Source organism: Hydra viridissima, unplaced genomic scaffold, assembly GCF_058129835.1.
Source record: "Hydra viridissima isolate aposymbiotic clone 2 unplaced genomic scaffold, HvirCarnegie_v1 scaffold_9, whole genome shotgun sequence".
In the NCBI taxonomy this organism is placed as follows: Eukaryota; Metazoa; Cnidaria; class Hydrozoa; order Anthoathecata; family Hydridae; genus Hydra; species Hydra viridissima.
This window is the reverse complement of record NW_028324308.1, coordinates 3634474-3653936: the sequence shown is the minus strand read 5'-3', so window position 1 is coordinate 3653936 and position 19463 is coordinate 3634474.

Sequence of the window (19463 nt, the reverse complement as noted above, 5' to 3'; positions counted from 1 at the left end):
TAAACGTCTCATGGTTTTTAAAATACAACCAAAATAAATATTTGAGAAATATATGGATTGAGTGTAGAAATATAAAGAAGGATACAAAATTTGAAAAATATCTGAGATTAAAAACTTTTTAGAATCACATACTTTTTTCCCCGATCACGGTTAGTGTTAAAGAGTATAAGAAATTATGTGATAGTTAAACGCAGCTGAACGTTTAAGTGTCTCAAACGTAGGTATTTTCTAGAAGAAGGATTATTAATTTTAACTGAATCGAAGGTTCTTTTTTTTTTTTTTTTACTAGATAGCAGTTTTTTCTTGTTTGTTTTTTTTTGTGTTTACAGATTATAAAAAACTTAACGATCAAAATTTCCGCTTCAATTTTTACTTTGTTAGAATAAAAATTCTTCAAGTTATGAATTTCCGATATCAAAACACAAATCAATTAATATGATCAAAAACTAATTTCATTTAAAATTTGGCAGCAATTTTATGTGTTTGTAAAAACTACTTTTTATGTGTTACTAAGATAGTAATTCAGAGGAAAATTAAGCTGAACTCTGTCATGCCGCCTAATCATAAACCTTTCTTAAACTTTGCAGCTTATATGCGATTCACACGAGGGGATATTTGATGGAACATTCCGTGGAAAATGGAACATGAACAAATATTCTCTGGTGTGAACGCAACTTGAACAAAAATTCACGGAACATTTGAGGAACTTTTGTACCGCCCCGAAAAGCCAGAATAAATAAAGGCCGTTAATACTTGAAGCGCAATGCGCTCTATGCAGAGCCATTAGACGATAATTCGTCTGACTATTTTTTCCCGTGAATTTTGGGAAGTCAGACGAGAAAACTTTGGTTTTTGCGCTAATGCAATTTTTCATCTACCGGAACAAATATGTTCCTTCGGCTTTTCTTTGATCTTAATGAAATATCGTAAAGTTTCGGGGGGTTAATAATGGGTTGCGCCAAAATTTAGTTAATTAAATTATCAGTGCTATTCAGAAGCAGTATGACAAAAGAAAAAGATAATTTAAAGTATGCTTTTAAAAAAGTTTGTGATTTATTTTTTATTAAATTTTTGAAGGATTACGAAAAAGAAGCTTTAAAACTCTCAGCAATGGCATATGACCCCCGTCCTTAAACCGGCAAAACGTAATTAAATTTCGCCATTATTCATTTTTTTAAATAACCAAAGTTTTCTCTTCTGACTTCCCAAAGTTCACGGAAAAAAAAAGTCAGACGAACTATCGTCTATGCAACTATATGCTACTCGGAGCGCAATACTTTGTACGCCTGCGCTAAATTTTTTTTTTTTTAAATCTTGTTGATGTTAACCCTATCCCCATCCCTATCCCTATATCTATATCTATCCCTATTCCTATTCCTATCCCCATCCCTATCCCTATCCCTATCCCTATCCCTATCCCTATCCCTATCCCTATCCCTATCCCTATCCCTATCCCTATCCCTATCCCTATCCCTATCCCTATCCCTATCCCTATCCCTATCCCTATCCTTATCCCTAACCCTTACCCTTACCCTAACCCTAACCGCCTGTCTAAAAAGCTTAATTGTGAAATATAAATCGCACTGTTATAATAAAATAATTGCGCATGCGTGTACAATATTGTGCTCTGAGCAGCTTATGGCTATGTAGAGCGTATTGCGCTCTACGAAAACACTTCGATAAATAAATGTTCCGGAATATTTCTTTGTTTTCGCATAAAAAACATGGTGCCAATTTTAACCATCTCAAGGGCACTGATATCAAAATATAACTGGATAGCGTATATGGAAAACTTTTTGAAGCCAGTTTTGGCCTCCCAAGATGGCGGCGGAATTAAGGAAAGATGATATGAAAATTAAGAAACTAATGATAATCAAGTTTTATATCTTAAGCTCAAATATTGATAAATATATAATTTTTTAATAAAAATCTAGTTTTTTTGTTTAACATAAGATTTTTTTCATAAAAATAACGGAATATTACATATTTACATAAATTTCAAATATACAAATATTTTTTTATTTAACAAAACATTCTTACAATAAGTTATTCTATATTAACTTTCTGTTTTTTAGAATAAATATAATAAAATAAAAATTCTCAGTAAAACTAAGTACAAATTTTAATTTTAATTTGCTTAAATTTAGTTTGTTTAATAATAGTGAAGAAAAAGTATTTGTTTGCTTGTGCAGAAGTCTCAAGTTTCAAATAGTTAGCATTTGTTATATAATTTATGTACCTTTTAGTTCTTAACTACCCAATGCTGTGTGCTAGAAGGTTAATAACACAACAGTATGGTAGGCAGCTGATTTTTTTTTAAGATAAAATGTTTTTTAGGCATTAGATAGGCACTAAAAAATTATAAATGCTGCATAAACTATTAGCTGAGCGCTGTGATTACACACAACTCAGAGGTTCCTTCTAGAGTTATATATATGTATGTATGTATGTATGTATGTATGTATGTATGTATGTATGTATGTATGTATGTATGTATGTATGTATGTATGTATGTATGTATGTATGTATGTATGTATGTATGTATGTATGTATGTATGTATGTATGTATGTATGTATGTATGTATGTATGTATGTATGTATGTATGTATGTATGTATGTATGTGTGTATATATATATATATATATATATATATATATATATATATATTTATGATTTGTAAAAGACTTCTTCACTCGAGAGTGCTCAATAGCGTGCTGGCAAGAGCAATTACATAGAAGATACAGCGAAGGATGACAACTTTGTTGGTACTTAAAGTTTCATACCGGCGTGCCGGCAATCATCAGCCAAAATACATAATGAAAAAAACGTTACAAAAAGAGAACATTAAAGAAAAACGAAAAAACCGTTAAAAATGTCGTTAAAAAAGAATTGTTCTTATTAATGGCTTCAAATTAGTCTTTACTGTCAAATGACGCAAGCATGTATTTATTCATATGCCTACACTTACTTACCAGCTCTTGCTTTTTATTTAATAAATTTGCGACTCTATAGATGGCAATTTCAGTTTTTTCATTTAAACATAGAGCGCATCTTCTTGTGCTTGGTTGATAAGGCTGGCATTTCCTGATTATACTCCATTTAATAAAAGGTCTTCCGTTTTTTTCTTTTATGCGCCACACTTCCTTGAACTAATTGACTAATTTGAAGCCATTAATAAGAACAATTCTTTTTTAACGATATTTTTAATGGTTTTTTCGTTTTTCTTTAATGTTCTCTTTTTGTAACGTTTTTTTCATTATGTATTTTGGCTGATGATTGCCGGCACGTCGGTATGAAACTTAAAGTACCAACAAAGTTGTCATCCTTCGCTGTATCTTCTATATATATATATATATATATCATATTATATCATATCATATCATAAAAATATTTTTGATTGGTTTTTAAATGGGATAAGTTTTGTTAATTGCTTCCTAAGCTTTTTTCCAGTTATTTTGGCAGTTTGTTTTTTACCCAGGTGATAAAGATATTTTTGCATAGTTTTCTGAAATAAGTGTAATCAGTGCAAATAAATGGTTATCAGTTATAGCTGAGTCAAACATATGAGAAGTTTGTTCATTAAAAATTTTTGAGTAGTCAACTGATCTCAAAACAGCACTAGAAATGGCATTTTGAATTCCTATTTCATTTGGAAGGTGGCCATTTATTGAGGCAAGCAACATTTGGAAACATCTTTCAGTTTCTTGACATATGATAACGACACTTTTGCTTGGTTTTATTAAACCTCCTCTGTCTTTGAATTTTAAAAAACTGGTTTGTTTGAAATGATAAGAAAGTACTAATGCATTCTGACAATTAATGCAGATAGTTTATTGTAAATTTATGTATCATACATTTTTTGATAAGATACATAATGTTGATAATGTCGTTTTGAATAACAAGTCAAAAACAATTGACTCAATCATTGAGAGCTGGAATATTACAAAGAATAATATATAAGTAAAATAATATTTTGTATTTAAAGTTCTTATTAAATACTATATCCATTAGTTACATTTATGTATTAAATAATCCTAGAAGGAACCCCTGAGTTGTGTGTACTCACAGCACTCAGCTAATAGCTCATGCAGCCTGTACATATCTGGTATCTTGCTATGAAAATTGAAAATATAAAATTTTTCAAAATTGTAATTAGACACCACTGCCGCTTACCATGCAGTTATGTTATCAACCTTCTAGTACACAGCATTCGGTAACTAAGAACTAAAAGGTACACAGATTATGCATAATTATTATTTTATCGTAAATTGCACTTAAAAAGTATATCGAATATTTTGTACCTTGGTATCTGAATAAATACTTTAATTGTCTGATTTTTTTAGAAATTATTTCATTTCTTTAAAATTTTTAAAACTTTATTTCATAGTCTAGTTTTTCTTTCAAAACTGTTTAATTATTTTCTTTCATATTTCTGTAAAAAGCCTTAAAAAATGTACATCGGTCACCGCTAAGAGCTCCGATCGCCGTCATCTTGGGAGACCAATTTTGGCTTCAAATTTTTTTGAAAAAGACAATTGAATACGCTATCCAGTTATATTTTGAGATCAGTGCTCAAGGGTTAAATTAAGGCATCTGTGAAAATATCTGGTCTTCAAAGTTTCAGTTTATGGAGAGCCACGAAATTTACGGAATAGGCGAATAAGCTTTAGCAAAGTTTATTTGCCTATTAAATTTACGGAATAGTCGAATAAACTTTAATAATGTTTATTTGCCTACTCCGTAAATTTCATGGTTTTACATAAACTGAGACTTTGAAGACCAGATATTTTCACAGATATCGCAATTCGCGATGCCTTAATTCAACCCTTGCATCTTAAATGTTTATCCAGAAAAAGCGTGTACGTGTATGTTATCACACAAAAAAAATGTAACAGATGAAAGTGTCAAGAGTGCAAAATCAGTGTTGCTTGATTTATTGTTAAATGGTTGACTGCAAGATTTATATTTAATGTTAAAGCAACTCAAACAAGGCTTTTTATAAAGTTGATGTTAGGTTGTTAGCTTAAACTGAAATATGATTCACATTGTGTTATACTTTCACTATTGTTAAAGAGAAGATGTGTGTGACACTTTCAAAATGTAGTCGGCTTAAAGCAGTCTTAAAGTGAAATAACAAGTTTGCAGTGAATAGTCTAGAGGTTAGGTCTATATCTCTTCTAGAATATTCATGACATAACTAATTACATTGTATGCTAAAAAAATTTGGTAATACTGCAGTTAAGCGGCGTAAAATAATTTTTAATTTTCGCTTGTTAAACTCTGCGATGGTGAAAATGAAAAAAATTAATCCGAAAGTGACGTTGCGAAACGTGAAAGAAAACCACATACGAAATATGGAAAAATTAGAAATGTATAAAAAGAAAAGAAAAGAAAAGCCTCAAGCAAAAGATAAGTAAAAGTAATAGTCACTGTTAAATTTTTTTATTTTTTCATTTTTATTATATACTATACGTATTATAAATATATATACAAAAATTACTTTTATTAATTAATTCTGCACTGAATAAATCGTTTATATTAAGTAAATAGTTATTCTTAGTTAGCATGGTAAATCTTTGTTTAGATGGCTATGCAACGTGTTTATCGTGGGAGACCAAGTGCTCCAACAACTATTGTTGCTGAAGATGAAATCCTGGCTGAACCACGAGTGTTGCTGGCGTCAAACATTTAAAGAGTTTCCAATATTTTCGGCGTTTCTATCTTGTGTATCTCGTCAGTATCCTCTGTAGTTGATAAATAAAACGACTTTTTTCATAGCCACATATTTTTTAAAAATATATTTAGCAAGAACAATAATTGTAGTATCCTATTTCTATAACTGTAATAAAAAACTTGTCTAAAACAAACTAAAATTATACTATCATTGAAATATAAAAATTTAAGTTTTTTTACATAATTAATAATGTAATAACTAAATATTAACTATATAAATGATAAAATAGTTAAATATCAACAATAAAAACAAAAAACAAAAATATTAAACAAAAAAGTATTTAAAAAATAACTACTTTGAAATTTATCTACTTTGGTTTTTATAATTATTTTAAGAACTTTTAGTCTCTGCGAATGAGAGCGCTAAAAGCAAAAATATTAAATTATTTTACGCCGCACAGTGACTCAGAACGATCAAAAAACGATAAAAATTAAATAAAATTTGACATAAATCGTAAATCAATAATGTTATATATCAAAATAATAATTTTTGGGTCAACGATTTCAAATTTATTAATAAATTTTTTTTTTAAGCGTAGCTTCGACGCGTATAACGCGCGCTTATGCGCGTATACGCGCGTTTAAGGTGACTATACGCGTACAAAAATTTTTTTTTTCAAGTTTTAGAATCTTCAAGACAAACACATTATCTTGATATATTACTCTACTTGATATTTTTATAAAAATGGTTTTTAAAGGAGGTTGATACATAGAGAAAAAAAAACTGAATTTATTACATTCATTTTATTATTTACATTACAATTAATTTAATAACTTCATCTGGTAACGGTTTTCCTCGATAGCTCTTATGTTTTCTAAAAGATATGCTTGATACTTTTGGATCTGATCTTACTAGAAGGTAGTGCATCTGATTCATCATTGTATTTAACCTTGAAATTTTTGCCGTGTGCTTAAGTCTAGAATTTCTTATCTGTTTATTTAAACTCTCCAGTGCATCTTCCGAATATACCCCGACTGGTAAAGGTAATTTATGTGATATGGAAGAACTATGAAGCAGCAGTTTATGTACAGTGGGAGGCATAACATACCAGTTGTACAAACTCACTATACGTTTAGCTGTTTCAGTGCAGTATAAATCTAATTCATTGATATTAATAGAATATCCACAAGATATGGTTATGAGAATATTATGCAATCTTTCAATTATATCACAATCAACTTTAGTAATTTCAGAAAAAGCTTTACTATTTTTAAATGCTCTTCTGGCAGTATTGCCGTCATTGGTATTTCCAGACCCAGTTTTAGGCATGTCAACATGTAAGCTTAACCGTTCCCTGAAGAGTTCCTGAATCTGTTTTTTTTTTAAGTCTACAGATAATTTTTCCTCAACTGTTTTTGGCTTATACTTTTTAATTTCAATTTTATAACTCAAATGAAGAATAAATTCCAAGCATTTTATCCAGCAATGCAAAGCTGAAATTTCAAGCCCCAAGGCTGACTCATTCTCAGTTTTTGCTTTTAATAAATCAATATTGTTCATTTCGTTGGGTTTAGCATTGCAAACATTGCAGGATTGAGTGGATTTTGTCTCTGTAAGTGCATTAACTACTTTATTATCAAACATTGTAAGATCAACTCTATAGCTGATATTAAAGGTCACCTTTCTTCCTGCAATATCAAAAACTTTGCAAAACGTCTTTAAGGTATTTATTTGATTTTTTAGATCTGATTCTTCTTCTCTGGATAAAATTGGACTCTCTTTTTTATATTGTAGATGAAGAGGTCTACAAAAGTGACAACTTGAAGGATTTGCATTTTTCCAAATTTCGCCATCTTTTACTTTGAGCAATAAAGGCACAAAAGCTGTACTAAAAAGATTTTCTTCACTCTTAAGTTCTATACTTGTGATGCTTGTTTCAAAGTATTTCTGTTTATAAACACTTTGGCTTGATGCTCCATCAAAACCAATCTTTCCATATAAAACTCCAAATATTTCGTTACCTTGACCACAATTAGGCATATCAATCATTTCAGTTATTCTACTCACAGTGTGATCTAACATGCTTTGAAGAGTACACTTTGCAGAAATTTCAGAAAAATGTATATTCTCAGGATAACATTTCAATTTTTCCACCAAAATATCGTGCAAGGTAGGATAAATATGTACATTGTGAACAAGAGCTGAGTTTCTGATCATTTGATATTGTTTATCGCTGAGATCAGTGTTCATTTTTAATGCAAGAGCTTCCTCTACACTCATAATGATGGGAAAGGTTTTATCCAAAGTTTTATCAACTTTTTCTATCTCTAAAAGATTTGAGATATTGTTTTTTAAAAAAGAAGTTTTTTTTTTTTCTCCAGCAGCATTTGCACTTTTTGCAGAAGCTAAAAATAGAGCTTCATGATGTTCAGTGGCTAGTTCTTTTATTTTTTTTCTTTTGCTTTGCTCTCCAAGAACATTCCATTGCTTATGGGGCCTTCCAGAACCAAAATGACAATTTTTATTGTTCATAAGGTTTCTTTGAAGCCAACGATTTTCTTTTTGTATAAATGTATCATAATTTCGTCCACATTGTGTTAGTTTTCTCTTCACCTTTGAAATAAATATAACTAAAGCAACCTTTACTTTATTTAAGTTTTCTTTGCGAATTTCTTCAGTATTTTTTATTTCATTAAGTAAATCCTTCCATAATCTTAATTTATCCACTCCTAGTTCACGTATCTTTGGGATAAGATCTAATCTTTTCATTGTTATTGTTTTTAAGAACCATCAATATAATAAAACTAATAAATCAGAAACATTTTAAATTACATTATATATTTTTTTACTTTACACTGTTTAAAATTTTATTTTGTAATGGCTTTAACAATTGTCACATTGTTACATCCTGTAATAACACTATTTTACTAAGTTAACTTTATATTACAGGAAATACTAAAGTTGTTCAGTCAAGCTTTTTCAAACATGTTGTACCTATCAAATAATAAATACTTTTAAAAATGGCGGAAAACGAGGTTTTTAAGTGTTTATCAACATTTTTATTTCTTTAATAACTTCCAATACCGCAGGAGACCGCAGTAATCCCTTTATAATTTAAAAGTAGAAATGTTAATTAACTAGAAAAAATGTATATATTTTTGGAACTCGGTGGAACATTTTTTTAGCTGATATATAAACAGAAAAAATACAATTACTTGCAACCTTTTTTTTAGAAAAGTCTTTAAATTTTAACAAAAAAATTAGACTTTTTTTTACTTTTGAGTAAAGTTGAAATATATAGAGCCAAAAGATTATCTTTAAAATAAATATGCACTTTTATTTAAATTAAAAATACTCTATTTTAGTTAAATAAAAATCTCACATTTTTCAGATTTCTTTGAAAATAATATCAGATTTTTTTACTTCTTTTAACTATAAAATACAAAATAAAAGTTTTATGAAACAATTATTTATACTTTTGAAATAAAAAATTATTGCAATTTAATATTATTTAAAAAAGGGCACTTAACTTATAGAAAAGTTGTGAGGGGTTTATTACCATTTTTTTGCTGTTTTGAGTCACTGTGCGCCGCTTAACTGCAGTATTGCCAAAAATTTAGATACATAAAAAATTTATACCAATTGTAAAGTTTAACCTTTAATTTAATTGTCAAGCACTTCTTTGTTTCTTTTTTTTTTTTTTAATCTTTTTTGCTAGATTCAATTAACTTATTCTTTTTAGCAGGTGACTAATACACAATAATAAGTAGACTTAAATTTTCCACAATGTCTCAGCATACAGATCAAGACATTATTAATGATAGCATAGCTAATACTACTCTTGTTGCATCTCCTATAAATAAATTTGTATGGGATATAGCTAAAACAAAGGATATATTAGATTTATGGAATAATAATAATAATAATAATAATAATAATAATAATAATACTGACAATGATGATAATAGATAATAACAATAGGGGTGACAACTAAAAAATGAGACTGGATTTAAAGACTTTCTTTTAAGGTATAAAATAAAACAGAAGGAAAAATGTTTTAGAAAGTTTTTTTTTTTCTAGTTTTTAAATATTTTATGTGTTTTTATTTTTATTTTTTTTATAGAAAAATGAATAAAAACCAAATTTCAATACTAGAAGATGAAAAAATGTATGTATGAATTTTATTTAAATTACAGAAATGCTGGTAAAAAGTTCTCTTATGACCACTATAAAACTGAGAATGTACCTAATAGTATCTACAATATAATTAAATTTCTTCTATGGATTGCTTTTTCTGAAAATGGCATTTCGCAGCCCAATTTTCTCCCTAGTTGACTGGTTGTAAATCAAAAAATTTACTTAAGTACATTAAGAAGAGACTTATTCCATTCATTGATAAGTATCATTCAGATGGTGCATATGTATTCTGACCCAATTTGGCATCATTTCACTATGCAAAAACAGTAATCACATACCTAAACAAGAAAAAAGTGCATTTTGTTGAGAAAGCGGATAACGCCACAAACTTGCCAGAATGTCTTCCTATCGAGAGTTTTTGGAGTATTTGAAAGGCCTTGTCTACAAAATTAATTGGTATGCAGAAAATCTTAAAAAATTATGTGCTAGAATCAAGTATTGCTTTCATAAAGTTGATATTGAGCTCATGTGGAGTTTAGCTCAGTCTATATCAGGCCTAGTTGATAAAGTCAGAAGGAATGGTTTAATTGAAAATAACTTATTGTTTAGAGAAAAAATAGAATAAAAATACTTTCTAAAACATTTTTCCTTTTTGTTTTTCCTTACACCTTAAAAGAGATATGTCTCGTTTTTCAGTTGTCATCCGTTAAAAAAATTTTACTTCTCGTAGACTATTATCAAAAGGTTATATGCAAAAAGTATAACTTTATTTTGTTTAAGGGAATTGCTATATTATAACGATATAATTCTATTTACATAAGTTAACATTTATTTAAGCGATACTCCTTTTATGTACCGTCAACAGATTTTACGTGTGAACGCTGCAAGGAACATTTTGAAGAACATTTTGTTCCGGTAACATTTCTTCGGTAATAATGTTCCGCCAAACGTCGCTCGTGTGAGCATGGTATTAGCAATGATATATTATACATACTAGATGTCTAACTTCGATCCGAAATGTGAAGCCGTGGGAGCCATTTCTAATTCGGGCAAAAACGTGCATTTTTAACTTTTATTTCGCACGTCGGATATAGTTTTTGCCCTTATTACAAATGGCGGATTCAATTTGTAAACAAAAAAAGCGGCTTCACTTTTCGTCCAATAAAATCCCGCAAGTTAGACATCTAGTATATATAATATATCATTGGGTATTAGTTACTCAGCGTAAGCGAGGCAATTTGTCACTCGTCTTTTAAACACCATGATAGCCCATCATTCATAACTAAAATGTGCAACTCTTATTTATATGAGTAAAATATGGTTATTTTATCGATGTTTTTAATTTCAAACAAAAATAATAAATGAAAATCGACTGACAAAAGCTTTCAAAATCGGACAAAAAAAAAATCCTTTTTCACTAGGTAAAGTTTTTTTTTTATCTCTATAGCAGGTTAAACTGAAAAAAAAAAAAACCTTATTTGCACCATCTGTAGAAATGTAATCTTGCATCATGTCAAAAAACCGTTTTTTTAAAAGAGTAAGAAATTTGTTTATTTTATTTTATCGATGAAAGATACCTAAAAACCTACGATTTTTATTAACTTGCCCGTGGAACAGCATCAATTAAATATACATATTTTTCGGTCGGTTTCCACTTTTCATTTCGTAAAATATTTGCTTGCGTATTTACTTTTAAAATATGTAAAATTATGGTTAGTCGTTTTAGTTGTTATTTTCGATTACTTTTAATAAGGTAAAGTGTCCATATAGTAAAAAATGCTTTTCCGTCACTTGTAAAAATTTATCTTTCTCTTTTTTTATTTTAAAATGCAATACACATTAACTTTTTTTTTCATCAATTGAATTCTAGTTATTATCTTTGAAATGCATCTAACCTTTATAAAATGATCTATGCTAAAGTTTACAAATCGTTTGAAAATGGTTAGAATATAATTTCTAATTAACAAAGTTCAGAACCGATCAGAATGCATACATAATAGCATAAGTTCAGATAAGCAGTGGTCATTCGAATCTACTCTGAAGAAAGTTCGATAAAAAACGAATAACACCGGTACCGATGAGATCGATATCGAGATCGGTTATAAAAAGTACTGACATCGACATCGTATCGAAGTACTGGTTTTTTTGACTTCCATTGACTTAAAAATATCGATTAAAACCGATTGAAATCGATACTTTTTTAGTATATAAGCTCATCAAATTTCCTTTACAAATGAGTATTTATATTCACCCAAACTCTATCACACCTTATTTTTTTTTTCATCGTTTTACTTTAAGTATTAATATCGTTATTTAAGTGCGCATTGTTTTTTTAAAATTATGATCGTTTTTAATCGGAAAATAACACTTGATTTAAGTGTTTAAGTATTCATTTCGCTATTAAATTATGATCGTTATAAATGGTGCGTATCTTTTTTTATCAAATTACCGTTTTTAATCGGCAACTACACTTAAATTACCTTAACTTAACCAGTCACTATTGTAAATAAGCTCATCAAATTTCCTTTACAAATCAGTATTCTTATACACCCAAACTCTATTTATACACCCAAAACTCTAAATTTCTCATTCTTAAATCTCAACAACCTCCCTTTTCAACAAAATGAATCCTAATCTTATCTGGAAGTATTTTACCAAAGTTGAAGGCAAACAAATCATTTACAAAAATGGAAAAAAAAAGTGTTTGCAACTTGTTTCAAAAAGGAATTGAAGCTGCCTCAACAACCTACAACTGGCATTAGGACACATTTAAAGTAAGAATCACACATTTAAAGTAAAAAAAAGAAGATTTTTTATTAGTGGAGCTTGTTCAGTGATCTTCAAATGGAATTTGATATAGATTTCATGAATCTTCTGGCCTTGTGCAATCTGCCATTTAAATTGTTAAAATAGATGGGTTTTAATACCTCATTTTAGCACTGAAACCAAAAGCAAACATCAAAAGTGAATCAAGTTTAAGTATAATACAAACTTGCAAAGGTCAAACATGAAAGGTTCAAGTATTAACGGAAAGAAAAATTGGAGAAAGACCTAATGTTAACAGAGTTGGACTTACTACAGATAGCTGGACAGCTGCAAATGGGGATAGTTTCATTTCTCTCACTGTCAGCTACATAAAAAAGGAGTTTGAAGTGCACAGATTTACTCTTGACTGCCGCTTTTTCAAAGGCCAACATAGAAGTGATAACATAAAGAAGAATTTTGATGAAATGATTTCTCAATATGTTGTCCTTAATTTTGTGGAAAAGATTTGTGTCATAGATGCTGCTCCATAGATCCTGACAACTTGACGGACAACATGGTTTGCATGGCACATGCAACCACTGAACACAGCACAAAGATTTTGAGAGAGAGTGTCAACCAGGAAAATTAGTCATCAAAAAATCCAAAGACATGGCATGAAGACTTCACCAATGTGGTGATAACCCAAGAGAACTGGAAAAAATGTATGGAAGGGCCAGTTTGGAGTATCGCTGTGTTATTCAACCAGGAGATACGCACTGGAATAGTAACTATATGATGTTGTCTTCAATCTATAAAAATGAAGAAAGAACTGGAAATGACAGTTCAAAATATTCAGCCTCAGGCAACTTCTTGCATTTTACCAAAGGACATTTTTCTGAACTTATTTCAACAAGTGATGAGATTTACCTGATGGTAGAGCTAGTTGAATTCTTCAGACAATTGAAAAGTATATCAGAGGCATGGGAAGCAGACGAGACACCTATAATGTATTTGGGTATTAGCAATACCTGTGGAATCAAATTTTCAAATGAGAAATATTGCACCAAAGTTGAATAGCAAGGTTGTCTTCCACATATACAGCTAGCCCTTGTGTTAAGAAAATTGGTCTATGAAGAGTTGAATGCAAGAATTAAACATCACAAGCTGACACGGTTGAACAGATTCCACGTCATAGAAGCACTGCTAGGCCCAAGATTTAAAGATTATTCCCTGGAAAAACTTGATACAATCAAAAATAAGTCATTGAAGGATTGGTACCTATATTATCTCATAGCAATCCACGAATCTTCACATAAATGTGAATCTTTTCATCAGTAAGTCTCTTAAGCCAATAAAAAACAAATGAACAAACAAAAAAGAGAGAGCCAGCAGAAGTTTATGAAGTGAGCCACCACTAAAAAGAGTGTTCAAAACCTATTTTAATGAAGGTCATTTTAATGCAAACAAAAAATTTGACATTCTAAAAGGGTGGAAGTCAAGGGAAGAGAACTTCCCTCTTTTATCTTCACTAGCCAGAAAAACTTTATACATTTCTGCAAGGTCTGCACAATCAGAGTGAGTGCTCTCAACGGGAGGAAAAATAGTAAGTGACACAAAGCACAGTCTCAATGCACCAAAAACCAGCCTGGTATTCATCAAGGACAAATTTATGTGCTTGAAATCTGTTGAAAGAAGCCTCACAGAAAAATGGGATAAAAACCGGTTTTTTTTATCGATAGAATCGAACCTTCGATTTTTTCCCTTCAGATTATATCTGATCACACTCAGACTTCTGATCGATATCGAATTCCAAAAAATTCCATTTTCGATTGTCTGCTGCTAAAGTTCTGATACCTTATGTTATTTTGCTTCAACTATTTAAGGCATTGCACAGAATTGCAACTCAATTAAAATTGTTATACTTAATTTTATAAGAAATTGTAGATTACAAATTTATATATGATTTATAAACTTGCCAAACCAAAATGTTTGCTGTTTTAAACGCATAAAGAGTTCTCTTTTAATAAACTTCGGAAAAACCGATTCATCTTAAAGATTGATAAAAATATTTGTAGAACTTTGTTTTTTATTGTTCGTTTAACGCTGAAAAACCCAAAAAACCGATGCTTAGTTTTATCTATTAAGATAAATTAACTTGTACTTCCTTTTGTATAAACTCATCAGGTTTTAAAATCTTTTTTATAAATTGTATGTTACGCGCCAACTCGTTTCCTTCTTCATCTACTACAGTAACTAAACTTTGCCTTCTTTCTTTAACTATGTATTTCTTGTTTAGATATTTTGAATCTAGTTTTCCTCCACGTTCATGACGTTTTACGAGAACCTGGTCTCCTACTTTAACATCATATCTCTCCTTTGCGTTGAGAAGGTTCAGTATGCAAAAAAGAAAAAAAAAAAAAAAAAAAAAAATGTTTGGTTAAAAAAAAAACTCATCTTTAGTGTTTTATGACTAAAATATATGAAATTATCAGGTAAAATGATAACAAAAATCTAAAGTATGTAAATCAAGACGATTGTATTTCCTTTATGATTATATATTTCTTTTACTATGACTTTTTTTTTTCTCTCTCTTCAACCGCTTATACATAGTTTTACAATTCATAAACATTTTCAGAATTCTCTAGGGCGTAATATAAAATGTCTTACGCTTCGTTGCGACATAAGTACAATAATTGACCGCAATGAAATATAACAATAAGCTATTACAAGAAAGTTTACATTAGAAAATCAAAAAATCAGTTTTCTTTCATCATAGTATCAGTTTTCTTTCCTATCATGGAGATTTTGAAATTTCATAACAAAGCTACCGCAAAAAATAAACAAATAAACATATAGTTCAAAAATAGTCTCAGTTGACCAAATTTCAAGAAAAATAGTATCGAATGGAGCCTCCTTTGGCCTTAATGACCTCAGGTAGACGAATTAATTTCGAGTTGACCAAATTTTGGGTCTCCTCTGTTACTATATAATTCCAAGCGGTTATTATAGCTTATTTCAAGTCACATTTGCGTCAAAATGCTTGGTTGCCGATTTCTCTGTCCACAAATATTCCATCGGATTAAAATCCGGACATTGAAATGGCCATTCCAAAAACCTGAGATTGTTTGTATCAATTTATAGCTTCATTTTCTTAGCAGTATGTTTTGGGTCGTTATCCCAATATGAAATCGTTTCCCTTTCTCAATGGTTGCATGTTGGCCTTGAGAATTTTAAAATACATTGAAGCGTCCATTTTGTCATCAATAAATGTCAATTTTCCCACTCCTTTCCAACTCATACTTCCTCAAACCAAATAATTTCCTCCTTCATGTTTTACAGTACCTTGCAAATAACTCAGTTTGTTATTCTTCGCCACACTCTCTAGACTTCACACGATGAGACGAGGTTGTAGTTAATTTTAATTAATTATTTTCTCGTCTTTTGAAAAATCCGTTCAGCGTTTTGCTTTTCAGTTAAGAAAGTTTTTTTTCGAACTTCTCTACTTCTATAACCATATTCCCTGAATATGATTTCTGAATGTTTGAGGTGCCACTGTGACGTTGTGGTCTTCTTGAACTTTAAAAGCTAGTTTAGCAGTCAAAACAAATCTACTTTTCTTCACATAAATGATGATATTGTGATCAATGTTTTGCAGTCAATTTTATGTATCATTTGATCTTTTATCTAAAATTCAATAGATTTAAAAAGCAATACTTGGTAAGGCATCAAGATAAAAAAAATTCAACTATTTTAACGGACAACTTGTCTTTTTAACGTAACCTTTAAAACTTTTTTTATAGCTTTTTTTAAAGCGTACGATTACCTTTTTTGCATACTGTATATTATATGGTATTGTACTATCTAATTTTTAACATTTAGATTAATGGATATAACCCTAAATATATAGTGATGAAAAGCTTTTTGTTTTTGTTTTTTCGTTCTGTTTTACCATTTAACTATTGTTGTTGCTAAAATATTTTTGAGTTTGTGTTTTTTTTACTTTACAGAGAATTGTTTACACTTTATAAAAATTGAGAATATTTTAAAAGTTTTTAAAAAAACGATTTTTATGAAGAAAAAAAACGTTCACTTTTCCCCTTGAAACTAGGGAATATTAAAGTAATTAAATTTTGATAACGATTAATTCAGATATTTATAAAAAGAATATTAATTAAGAAAATCAGCCTAAGTCAATTAAAAATAAAATGAAAACCAAGCTTATTAGAAATTAAATATACAAAAAAAAAACCTTTTAATTAGTTAATTAAAATTGAGCTGTTTTATCGCACAAAGTAGGTTCGCGGTATTTTTCATGCTAAGAAACTCATCACCAATTTTGTATTTTTTGAATAAACAAGCTTCTCATCGTCTTGCTTCAGTTTAACTCAGGAGTCACTGACTTTGTTGTTAAAGTTTGATGGTAGCAAATCGTTGGAGTTTGATGCTGACTGATTATAGATACTGATGTTGCCAGGGATGAAGATGAACCAGATTAAAATAGTACTTAAAATATTTAAGCAATTTGTATTTTAGTCTGATCAATTTTGCTAATATCAAGTGGAAACAAACCAGTGATTTGAAATCCAGCGATTATTTGTGTTCGTGTAAATGCGTCACCGGAGCTATAAAGTTTTCCTTGAAGTTTTTCTTGAAAAAAACTTTCTTTTGTTAATTTGTTGAAATTTATAACTCAATAAAATTCTCTAAGAAATTTACACCGAACTCGTTTAGCGTGATAATGTGTTATTAAAGTGTGAGCAATTCAATGATATACAGTACTGTGAATAAGTTTTAGCCCACCATAAGTTTATAATTATTTTTAATTTTATCGTAAAAATATATCGGACTTATGAAGTAAAAAAAAACAGGTTTATAGACACATATTGTAAACAAAAATATCTAGAAATAATTTGATAAAATATGATACAAAAAGAAAGAACAGTTAATACTTCGTATGTCCGCCTTTTGCGTTGATCACAGAAGCGAATCTCCTAGGAATTGATTCATATAAATTTGCAACAAAATTTTGTGGAATATTGTCCCACTCTCTTTTTAATATTCAAAAACATTCTTCGAGATTTTTGAAATTATATTCAGCCTTTTTTTTATCCAAATAATCCCAAACATGTTCAATAATGTTCAAATCTGGACATTGAGGAGACCAGTTCATTACTTCGAGAACTCCCTCCTCACACATGTGCTGTAAATATTTTTTGGCCACTCGGGAACAATGTTTTGGGATCATTGTCTTGCTGTAGAATGAAATTATTACCAATTAGTCTCATTCCAGATGGTATTGCATGATGTCTAAAAATTTCTTTATACTGTTCTCCTGTCAGTTTGCCATCAATTCTGATTAAATCACCTACTCCAGATGATGAAATACAACCCCAAACTAAAACAGAACCTCCCCCATGCTTGGTTGTTGGATGTAGACAATCAGGGCAATAAACCTCTCCTACCCTTCTTCTTACATACTGTCGTCTTCTGCTACCGAACAATTCAAATTCTTATTCATCTATGTATAGTACACGGTTTAACATTCTTTGAGTCCAATTATTATGCTGTTTTGCATATTTAAGTCTTTTTTCTTTATTGCCACGACGTAGTAAAGGCTTTCGAACTGCAACACACCCTCTTAACCCAGCTTTTAGCAAATGTCGTCGAATGCAAGATGAGGAAAGATTTGTCCCAGTCGCAGCCTGAATGTCTTGGGCTAGTTCACTGGAGGTTTTTTTCCGATTTCGCAGAGACACATTTTTAAAATACTTTATGTCATGTTTTGTAAGCTTTGGAGGTCTTCCACTTCGAATTTTATCCTCAAGAGATCCCGTTTTTTTAAATTTTTTTTATAATTTCTCTAATGGCTGTCCTCGAATATTTTGTTTTTTAGACAATTTATCGTTGAGAATAACCTTCATGAAGCACGATAATTTTTTTACGTTCCAGTAGTGGAATTTTACCCATTTTATTACTTAAATAACAATAAAAATAATAATACAAAAGAAAAAAAAACAAAACCGTAAATTAGAAGAAGTTTCGTTCTTAAAAAAACAAAAAATAATATTAAACACACAGTATCTATGAAATATCTTTGTAAACTGTACTATCATCTAATATGAAGCCTTCACAGCAATAAATAAACAAAAATGCAAGAGCAAACTAAAAACAAACGAGCTGATACGAATTGGGTTCAGATCAGCATACAATAAAAATAAACACGTTAGATATCTAAATACAAAAATCTAAATAAAATTTTGATAAATATCGCTTTTGTTTGTTAAAATAGTGTTTAGTATTGTTTGAAGTTAGAGATTATTTTATATAAAAAAATAATCGGAAGCTATTATTCAAAATCTGTTAAAAAAACATGAGTTTTAATAAGTGGGCTAAAACCTATTCACAGTACTGTATTATTAACTAGATATCTAACTCCCGCTTCCGCAATGAAGCAAATTTTTTTCCAGCCTTGTTTGTTTTGCCAGCCTGAAATGACGCAATTATAAATCAAAGCAAAACAAAAATGAATAGTTGCCAGTTTAAATAAAACGGCTACCGGCATTAAAAGCTTTAAAAACTTGCTTCACTTTTTCTTGCAGAATTTTTGCGAAGTTAGAAATCTAGTTAATATATATCATCGGAGCAATTAGCATGTTTACTCTTCCCCCGATAAACATTCCCTTGGTTGTTTGCTCATAACTTTTTTCCGAAACTAGCAAATTCAAATTTGAAAAGAGAATCATGAGTGTCAAAAAAATTTTCTTCGAAATTGCCGTTTTAGTTTTTAGTAAAATTTGATATAAGTTTTTAAGAGCTTGAAGTCAATTTTTGTGAAAAAAGTTTTTTTTTTATATAGGGAGAGAATTTATAAAATTTGCCAGAGCACAAGCTATTTTTTTAAAATAGT